This window comes from Leptonotus elevatus, chromosome 1, assembly GCF_054856555.1.
Source record: "Leptonotus elevatus isolate MCC_2025b chromosome 1, RoL_Lele_1.0, whole genome shotgun sequence".
In the NCBI taxonomy this organism is placed as follows: Eukaryota; Metazoa; Chordata; class Actinopteri; order Syngnathiformes; family Syngnathidae; genus Leptonotus; species Leptonotus elevatus.
In genome coordinates, this window is record NC_141239.1 from 41,207,161 (window position 1) to 41,218,181 (window position 11,021).

The following is an 11,021-nucleotide window of genomic DNA, read 5'->3' on the forward strand; positions in this document are numbered from 1 at the left end:
CGGAGTCTGAGAGTCCCATTTTCTTCATCATATATTGAGTAATGTATGTTCAGTGAATAATTTTATATTGGATAAGTTGTAAATTTGTGTGTTTTGTCATTTTAAAAACATTTTCACAAACTTGAATCCAAAAGACAGATTCCGGAGCTATAGACAAGTCTGTTTCCCATTTTGAGATGGGTAAAGACGTTTTATCAGTATATGAAAGTAACTTATATATTTTTGAGAGTTTTTTTGTTGTTGTCGGAGAAAGCTTGGTAATATCTTTAGCTAAAACAGGCGGTTGGAGCGTACCCTGGAGTGTTGGAATTTGTTTCTTTATCATACTTTTAACTTGCAAATAATGTAAAAAGTTTCCGTTTTTTATTTTATATCGTGTCGTTTGCTTTTTATTTGCTGGGTTTCATCATCCCTTATCCTCATTTCACCTACATCCTGCTCACTTCATTTGGCCAATATCCAGAATCTTATCAGTCAAATGGGGTCAAAAATCCACTGGGAGTAGGAATATTATGTCAACAAGCCAGCAACGACTTGTATGTTATTTTTATTATTATTTTTTAGTAGTAACAATTGAGCGGAAGAAAGAATACTGGTGCTAAGCAATTCTTCTGCAGTTGGATAAGTTTGTAAATGTCAACATGTCGCCGTTTCTCAGGTGGCGCCGCGTGTGAGAAAAAGGCGACAAGGATGAGCACCGAACGCGGGCGTACGAAATGTCAAGAAGACCTTTTGTGTTTGAACAGAAGCACTCTGCTAAATCAGCCAGCTCCTTCTTCGTGCGCTTTTGGGAACAGCCTGTGCGCAATGTGGAAGTCTTCATTATCTAACAAGTGCTTTTTAATGGTGATGTGTGACAAAAAAGGCGTGTCCACCAAGAGTAGAGCCATGCCTGAAAATGCCCAAGGAATCTGCTCTTTTTCTTTCCTGGGATCCTAACGTGCTAAAGATTTTTTTTGGGTGGTCTGATGGATACCAAATTTGGACTGTAGGTGTCCAAAATACAGTTGTCTGTATTCTAATGGCCAGCGCCATATACTAAAAATAACATTGAATGGGTAAGTGTGAACTGAAAACTATTACCACCAATTAAGCTTTTTTTAATTTTTATTATTAACTATACAAATACAAGTAAACACTCCTTTAAATATTGTCAATTTACTGCAGATTGCAGACTGGAAGCTGAAATGCTCCCAAATTAGCTTGGTGGGCCGAAAAGTTAAGATTTATTATGCTGTATTCGAGGATGGTCGGATGTCGGATATATTCGAGTTCCGACCTAAAAGCGTTCGAGGCGAAAGTAAACGAAATGGCGGATAGTGATAAATTGTTTTTTATTTTGGTCCTCAAAACTCATTTTGACCTCCAGCAAACTTGCCTTCTTGCAATTTTGCTTCATTTATTGTTTTTATCTTATTTCATAAGCATTCCATATAGTTCAGTAGTATAATTTCATGCAGGGAGATAGCGGCATACTGTCACGTACGTTATGTTACGTGAAGTCGAATATTTATGAATGAAGAAAAGCTATCTAGTTTTAATAATAAATCAATAAAATAAATACGGGTCTTAAAAATGGAAAACTCTTGCAACAAAGTCATAACTGTTCTAACTTCTAAAGGAGTATGCAATTTGATTGGTTGGTAGCATCCACTGATCTGTATATTATCACTGGATAGCCCATACACGCCCGTGCAAGCTGTTGAAGCCACAGGGCAGCCATCTTACTTAGATTTGACTTTATTGATCCCTTTGGGATGACTCCCTCTGGGAAATTTACGTTTCCATCAGCAATAAGAACAAATAGGCATGCAGACGAAAAGAGCAAACAAATAAAAAATAAATAAAAACAATTCAATCAATAAATAAATAAGGTTATTGCACATTGAATAAAGTAAAGTGCCATTTCTGTGCTGTGTAAGTGCAGTGTTGGCCTATCGGCTATCCAGTTATATATACAGATCAGTGGTAGCATTAGCATCACATGGGGCGCTGTGCTGGCTAGCTAAAAGCAGAGATGAAGCAGAAAAACGGCCCAGGTCAATGCTGGCCGTTGTCTGTTAAACCTTGGGTTCATCCACAAAGCAGTGACAAGCAGACGGATGTAATATAATTTTTCAGGACAACTCAAGCTTTTCCAGGACATTTTCCCCCTTTTTCTCATTTTTCATTTGTTTTCCATGACTGAAAAATTGGCAAATCATTTTCCAGGTTTTATTTTTATTTTATTTTTTTATTTTATTTTTTATTTTCCAGGTTTTCTATATGACGCATGAGAATTAGGGGTGCAACTGTTTCAGATTTTGGTTTACAATTATAGTCTGATAACCCCCCACCCCCCCTGCGGTTTTACAGTTTTCAGTTATTCTGAACATTTTTATTTTTAACAACAATAAATAACTGAAACTATATATTTTGTAAAGTGGCTGACTTTTAAAACAAATACAGCAGATTAGACATAGACGGCTCAAAGGCTCTTAAAATAGGGCCTGAGGACTATGTATAACAAGTGGATGGTATGTACCCTCTTTTTTTTTTCATCTTTCAATTTCTTTCCATTTCATTTAGCATACTTACAGGTGAAATGTTCGTCCACAGCCTTTAAACTGGCGATTTGTGCAGTTTACCGCTACACATTTAGGCATTTTGAAGCCAAATGTGTATGCTGAGATACGTTTCTTGGGAGTCCCAAAGTCCTCAAAAGTCTCGGCCTATGGCCTCCAGCGGCCAGCCGTGGATGGGGGGATAGCGGTCGTGACAACGGAGCGGCAAACGATGTGCCGGTGGTTCCCTTCGCTCCCGGCCGCCGCCTTGCTTCGGCCTCCCCTTTCCCCACGTCCACTCAACCTGGTCCAGGCTGGGCCGTGTCCGGCGTGGGGATGTCCCCCGCCTGGGCCAGCGCGGTCCTGCCACCTCGGAACCCTACCCACAGCCGTCTGTGATTGCTCTCCCCAGGTGGCATTCAAAGTTGAGCCTTGTATTGTGCGCCCGCTAAATAGAATATAGAAATAGAAATAAAAGGTGTTGTTGACCGGCTGCAGTTATTTAATCCTGATATTTAAAAAGTTACACACAGTTAATCGTAAAACCGGTTAATTGCTGTACCCCTAGTGGGAACCCTGTTGGAGCTCCTCCGCTTTTATGCTAGACTTCTGTGAAAAGTGTGTTTGATCACCCAAGCATTTAATTCCAATTACACGACAATCTTAGGTTAGGGAATGACTTATCCGTCTTTCACCATATACCCTTTGTGAGAACGGTACTTGTCAGAAGTGTACCTTATTTGGTGGCATGTAGGCGATGACTACTCACTTCAAAGTGACTACGCAGCGTGTTTAGCCTCATTAGCTAGCTAGCTGACGCTCGTTGTTAGTTAGCTAGTGAAGCGTGAATAGTCCTCCGACCAGGCTTGGGGAGTAACGGAATACATGTACCGCGTTACGTAATCAGATTACATTTTTTTTTAAACTGTATTCCATTACAGTTACAGGAAAAAACGTGTAATCAGATTACAGGTACATTTATTAAAAATGGGGATTACTTCGAGGGATAACAATTTCTACGATGAGAGAGAGAGAGAGCGCGAGTGGGACAGTTGCTACATGTCGGGGAGGTTGTAACGAACAAACTGACTAGTCGTGTCCTCCACACGCGGGCAGTTTAAAAAAGCTTCACGTACGGGAGGATAGAATGGCGACCGGTATTCACTGGAACTTACTCGGCGTGAAAGTTTGAGCTAAGAGTCCAGCGGCATGCTACGCGCTGTAGCTTCTTGCTAGCTAGCCCGCTAGCCTACAACCATAATGTGAGTTACACCTTCCAAACAAATCTTCCTCCCACCAATTCACTATTTAAACATCATACACAACATATACATGGCTAAACTTGTGACTGGGGTAAAAGTTAATTTTGCAGTTGATGTCACACATCATCATCTTCATTGGATCTATCTATCTATCTATCTATCTATCTATCTATCTATCTATCTATCTATCTATCTAGCTAGCTAGCTATATAAAGATTTTTGCTATTTGTAGGCTGCCCGGGTCCCTGTCACCCGCAAATAGCAGGGGCACATTGTATAGAATATATATTGTGGTGATATTTATTTATTTTTTATTTTGTCTTCATGAGCATACTCAATATTGGAGTAATCCAAAAGTAATCCAAAAGTAATCCAGTTACATTACTTTAATATTACTTATATTATGTTACTAACTACATTTTTTAGCAGGTAACTTGTAACTGTAACGGATTACATTTGAAAAGTAACCCTCCCAACAACCCAGCAAAGCTTTTGGGACTGTCTTGGTAGTTGATTCTCATTTTTGCTATTCAATGTGTTTTGATGCGGTGCAAAATGTTAATTTTGCCTTGCAAACTGCCATGCTATACTGCTTATTTCGAGCCACTCAACTGGCTTTTTGGTCATCGCTGATGATGATGATGGTGTTTGTTATTGATGGGAGTGCCTTCGAACTGGGGAGACAAATTCAAACACACTACCATAAGCAAACCAAGGGAGTTTGTCAAGGAACTTTTATCCCGACAAATTCTTATTGATCCTTGTGCTTTGTCACGCGGGATGACAAAGAGCCATTTTGCGTAGCATGCAGCGAAAGGTCACGGCTGTCGCCGTATTTTCCTCATGAGGGATGGTGTCGGAACGGCGCAGTTTAGCAACTGTTTAGAGAGAAACAGCAGCGGGATGAATCACTGACGTCTCAGGGACGCTGAAACCGAGCGACGCGGTGGTGTTTTATGTGGCGTGGGGGGACGCGACGTGCCGAGGCCGCGGGTTTGATCCCGGGGACAATCAGTGCCGCGTGAATAGTGTCCTCCGCCAGAAGCGCAGATGGCAGCTGTTGTGTGTTTTATGTGGCAGAGGGTACATCTTCACTGGGAGAAGAGGCAGGTGATGAACAAAAAAACCCACAGATCATCATCATCCTCCTTGTCATGGCATCTGTTTAAGAACCATGAGTAGGATCTGCAAGAAGTTTGAAAGCTTGTCAACTTGTGTACGTCATGATGGCAACGTTTGATCAATCACCATAAACACAAAACTCATGATTACTTAATTGATTAAATGCGATTAAATCACAAGTTTCAGTATCAGTTATAACATCAAATTTGCTTGGTCATTTCTATCATGAAAAAGTTTCATGATGCCATTTTGGTTTTAGGTGGCCATTTTGGTGGTCTGCATGTGCCCTGTGATTGACTGATGACCTATCCAGGATGTAGTCGCTCTTTTGGCTTAAGGTTTCTGAACAGCATAAGCTGTATAGAAAAAGAATGGATGGGAAAAAAAGAAAACTAATATTTTTTTTCTTTCCTCACCGCTGGAAAGCAGGTCAGAATTTAAATAGCTGAAAATAGAACATCTGGCTGGGCCTTGTCAGTCAACGGCGTGTAATGGAATATGGAAATTCGGCACTCTTCAAAGAGAAGATGCGGGCCTCTTGGTGGCGAGGTCTCTAGCATCCCACCCCCCTCTCATCCCCGCCCTCTCGGAAAAAGCGTGCTACATTTCCAGGTGCGGCCGCCGCTGCTCAGTCCGCCGCCAGTGCCAGCTCGTTAGCACTCGCAGCCTGGCGGAGTTGGCAGCTGGCATCATTAAACTTCAAACCTGTTTCCGACCCTGGGCGCTGCCGCCGGGAGAGACCACCAGCCCCTCCCCCCTGTGCACCCCCCTCCGCGTACACACACTACCACCCTCCTGCCACTAGTGTGGTTGCCAACAGCTGATTAGCGACACTTCGACGGCGACTCAGGCCACGCGCTAAGCAAACACGACAATTCAAACACAAGGTGGAGTCTTGATGTCAATCTTGTGTAACGGTCACGATATAATGAACATCTAGCTGTTTAATCGATGTTTTTTTTGCAGAGTTGGGCGCGTCAATGAATTTTGAGTGTCTGTAATTCGGCAATCGTCAACAGTCGGGACACACTTCCGTCAACGTCAAACTGCCGAGAAAAATGAGCGTCCGTCAATCTTTCTATGAGGTGGGCATCCGTCATAGATGGACCTTCTGTCAATATTGACGGAATGCCCACCTCTGGTTTTTGTATCATCAGTTATGGCAGTTAAGAGCTATTTAAAAGCTGTTTGATCCCAGGTAAGAAGAGTCTTGATCTCAATAGTCACTTCAATAGTTAACTCACAATACACAGTACAATAAAATGTAAAATCCCCCCCGCTCCCCAAGTTTTCGTACTCTTGGTAACATAAAAGTGGGAAAAAAATGTCAAACTAATGAAGAAATATGGCTGCATCTTTTAGTCATTGATACAGTAATTTCATAATCATTCATGAAGTTGAGTTAGAATTAAAAATATGTACTGTGTGATATTGATTTGTGTTAAGGTCAAAATTCTGCCACTAGATGGCATAATTGCATTTGTAAGACATTGGTCATTGAGCTCAGTGCATTTTTCTTTAAATATTAAGAGCTATCTAATCTTTAACATGAAGTAATTTGTGAAATTCTGCACATTTTTTTAAATTGTAAAATACAACTTGACCCAGTCTACACAAATATATGCATTATTATTAAATTTATTACTGCAAAATTTTCATGTGGATGTGGAATTCCCCCAGTACAGGCTTTTCAAGTAAGGGGCGATCATTAATCGCGCGCTAAAGAAATTAGTGGTATTAAAGGAACTTTAAATTAACTCAAAATGAACGCAATAATTTTGACATTCCTATTAAAAATACAACATTTAAAAGTATTTACAAACAAAAGAATGTAAGACATTTAACCAATTCCCTCTAAAAAATATATATATTAAATGTTTAAGTGTGCCGAAGACGTATTTATATGTTTTTTATGTTGTTGTTTTTTTTAAATGGTAGAGCATACAGAAGACTTTGATGAAGCCTCTCAACTGCAGAGAACGCTTGAGGAAATGGTAGTTATTACAAAAGCGGCCAGCAGGTGGCAGTAGAGCTAAATAGATCAACCAGGGCCATGTTGAAAAAAAGCTAATTTTCTCACAATTCTAAATATATTTGTGAATAATGATGAAACTTAGCTATATTATAATGCTAATTGCTGCAAAATTGAAACAGATATTAATATACGTTTTCCCCCTGAGACTCTAATCTTTCTTTTGGTAGGTTCCATGTTTTTATAGCAATAGAACACAAAAGTGTGTGTGCCTTGCAAAATCTTTGAATTGTGCTTCCTGGCTACTGTGCGTGCTCCCGAGCAAGGCACTGACCAAACGAAAACACTCACTCACGAGAGGTGACAATGGAGTCTTGCTGTTTTGAAAGTAAACTCCCAAAATATTTTCCAAGGACTCCTTTGATGCACGTTGAACTGAGGGCTCACTTGATGAATCCCGGCCTTGTCCGACTTCATGGGCATTAGAGGTGAAAAAGTTTCTCTTTGGGGTTCATCAGAGGACACGGCGAGGCTTCTTCTGCGGCTGAATGGCGAGTACGGCGTCACACTCGAAAGGATTTCTTTTTAAAGACGCCGCCGCCGCAAGTTGACTGTCGCCGAGAACAAAAGCGTAAGGGCGCCCTTGGGAGCTCGTAATTCAGCGGCGCGCTTAACGAACAAGCAGCAGTGGCGACGGACTCAGGTGATGGAATTTATTCAGGCTCGGAAAATATAACGGCGAAGGCCTTCAATGAGGTGTGGAGGGAACATTTACCGGCGCCAGCATTTTCAAACCTAACTGGCTTTTTTGTGTGTTTTGTTTGGGAGCTACTTTTAACGAGCGCCTGTTGGATCGTTACGGCTAAATGAGCGGGAGGTTAATAGGAGGTCCAGTGGAGAAAACTGGAGTGGGTGTCCGGCTCCTTAAAGGATCCCTAATGATCTTGCCGGGCTTGCATTGATCGCCAAATCGCTGACGTGGAGGTCACAGAGCTGTGGACTCCGATGCTTTGGGGTTATGACACCGTCCTCGGAGACCGAACCTTTCGTCACCTCAATTAAAAACGCAGATGAAGACGAGCGTCCTCTTTGGAATGATGGCGCGGCTAACCTCCACTGGGGGGCAGCAGAGTATTGCGGCGCTGTTGAGAGCAAGCGAAGCCTGATCAGAGGCCTGGAACCAGCTGGTCATCTAAGATGCACATCAGTCACTACATGAACTGCTGTTGAAAGCTATTTTCTATCAGTTGGGAGTCTTGAGCTCAACATTGCACATCAGCGACTACAGTGACAAGCTATTCAAAAGCCGTATTCTACTATATGCGTAAGTCTTGATGTCAAAGTTCTACATCAGGCACTACAGAAACCTGTTTTCTTCCATCTGTGTTGAGTCATGTCAGTTTTGCACATCAGTCACTATAGAATAAAAGTTTCATTTGTGGTGATTTTGATCTCATAGTCAGTCACTACAGATGTTTTGAGGAACGTCAGATTTTCAGATGCTCATCACCGGCCTTCTTTTTCTCCGCCCACTAGGTGGCACTGCAGAAGAAATGTAGCGTCCTGTAGTGATGGGAAAATGAAGCTTCATGAAGCACTTGTAATATTTTTTTACTCCTCTAGATGCCACTCTTGGTTGAAAGATGCAGTGGAAATGTAATCAATTTCCTTTGCACTAGCCTTTATATTTAAACCAAAAGCACCATCTAGGGGAGTCAAAAAATATCACAAGTGCTTCACGAAGCTTCGTTTTCCCATCACTAGCGTCCTGTTCACCTTCGCAAACAAACAAAGACATGGTGGGGGAACAAAGATGGAAGTCAACTAAAGAAACAATTACAAGTTTACAAGCAAACAGGACACAGAGGAGTTGTATTATTTTAAATATCTCTGACATCTTATTCCCGTATTTTTCATTTTTTAAACCAATTAAGTATCAAAATAAGAACATACCCTGGGCGACGCCATTATCCTGGTCACGTGATCGTGATGACGTATCCGGTGCGTAAACAACAGCTGCTTTTGTTCATTTGAATGGGAGTTTGTTGACATCATTTGCAAGAATAATGCCTTCCTCTATTGCTAAATACTGTGCCAATTCTGATCGGCGTAATCCTCAGCACGTCAGGTTTCATGATCTTCCGTGTGGGGGTGGGGGGTGGCCTCTCCTAATGTGTGTTAAGAGCGCTGAGCACAACAAAATGTAGCTAGCCTAGCAAGTAAAAGTCACCCGTCTAAATTAGGGACCGTCCATAATTTACATTTCCAGAGTGACCAAAGTCAATGGTGACTTGAGTCCCACATACGTCACCCCGTATGTCACGGTAACGCACAACTTGTAGACGGTCCCTAACTTCTACCTGCATATGAAGCATTCTCCTTATGTGACCACAGTTTAATCTTCACTTTTGGCTGGACTACTTAAAAAAAAAGGTGAAAAATGACAGTAATTCCACCTTCGATGTCTGCCGTGGGATGCAATAATTCCTCGTGAGGCTCTTATGAAGTCATTGGCAGCCATGTTATTCTTTGCGTGTTCACCGCACATGTCTAAAAATGGCCGCTACTGTGCTTAATGCAAAAAATATTCCTAAAAAGTAGTGATGGGAAAATGAAGCTTCATGAAGCACTTGTAATATTTTTTTACTCCTCTAGATGCCACTCTTGGTTGAAAGATGCAGTGGAAATGTAATCAATTTCCTTTGCACTAGCCTTTATATTTAAACCAAGAGCACCATTTAGGGGAGTCAAAAAATATCACAAGTGCTTCACGAAGCTTCGTTTTCCCATCACTACTAAAAAGTACTATAAAGTCATATTCGCTCTAAATAAATAGATTTTTTTTTAGTAAATGTTGTGCTTCTTTATTAAATGACCTTTAAGGTCTGTGTCGCAACATGCCGAGTTTTTGCAGAGTTGCGACCCCTCTGGCGGACAGCGGAATGGAAGCGAGCGACGTGCTCGCGCCCAGAGTGCCGAGACGTTAGTTAGTGGTAGTGATGGAAAAACCGAAGCTCGACACTTGTCTCGAGCATCGAGTGCTCGCGGCAGAAGTATCACAATCGGTCGTCCCGATGTCTCGCTGGATCTGGTGGAACATCTAGTGACGTCACGCTCGAAGCAGACGCTCGGCAGGGGTCGAGCGCTCGCGGAAATAAGTATCTCGATACGTTGTTCCGATGCCGTGCTTCATTCGGTGGAAAATCACGTGACCGAGGAACCAAAGTGTTGTTATGTCGCACGAGTGTCGGCCGTGACTGTCGTGTGCCGTGTCACTCTTGGTCATTTTCCAAGTAATGTTCCAAGTACATCTTATCAGTTTAGTTAGTTAGTTTGTTTTTTTCAATGAAAAAAAAAAAACTACTAGGGTTGAGGTACAAACCCACAACCTTCAGGTTGGGCCACGCTAGGAGCTGAGCCATGCCACTCCGGCTTTGTTGCTGGTGTCAGGTGGAATCCTCGTACCTTCAAGCCATTTTTTGCTCCGTTTAGTCACACCAGAAATACATTAGCCTATGATGGCAAACAACAAGATTAATATGGCTCACATGATAGTGTCTGCCTAGCAAGCAGAAGGTCATGAGTTCGCTCTTCAACAGTTTAGTAACTTTTTAAAATAAATAAATGGGGAAAATGTAGTAGATAATGTAGTAATCAAGTAAATATCACCCCCTTTTTTTCTTTCTTTTTTACAGTGGAGGTGAAAATAGATTATTACACAATAGATTAATTTGCAATTGCACATATTGTAGGCATTCATTCACATACTATATGCACTGATTTATAATATCAATCAAATCACCGAAAGTATCTTCTCCAAAGCTGGAGAGGTCATAGGAACGACTGAAACCAAATGCTGCAGATATTATGTTTTACGTGAAAAAATCCCCGTCCCAGTGTCGCAAGCATTTTATTCAAATACCATCGTCAATTTTCTGTTGCCCAAGCATTTCGCACTCCCAAACACTTCCGCCTTCCCACCGCGTCCACGGAACTAGAGTGAGAGCGTGCACGCGCCTGACAGGGAGAAAGCTTAAAGTTTCGGTCCCGAGACCCTGATTATTATTTCACTCTACAGGAAAATAGGGGCAATTAGTGATGGGAAAAGGAAGCTTCATGAAG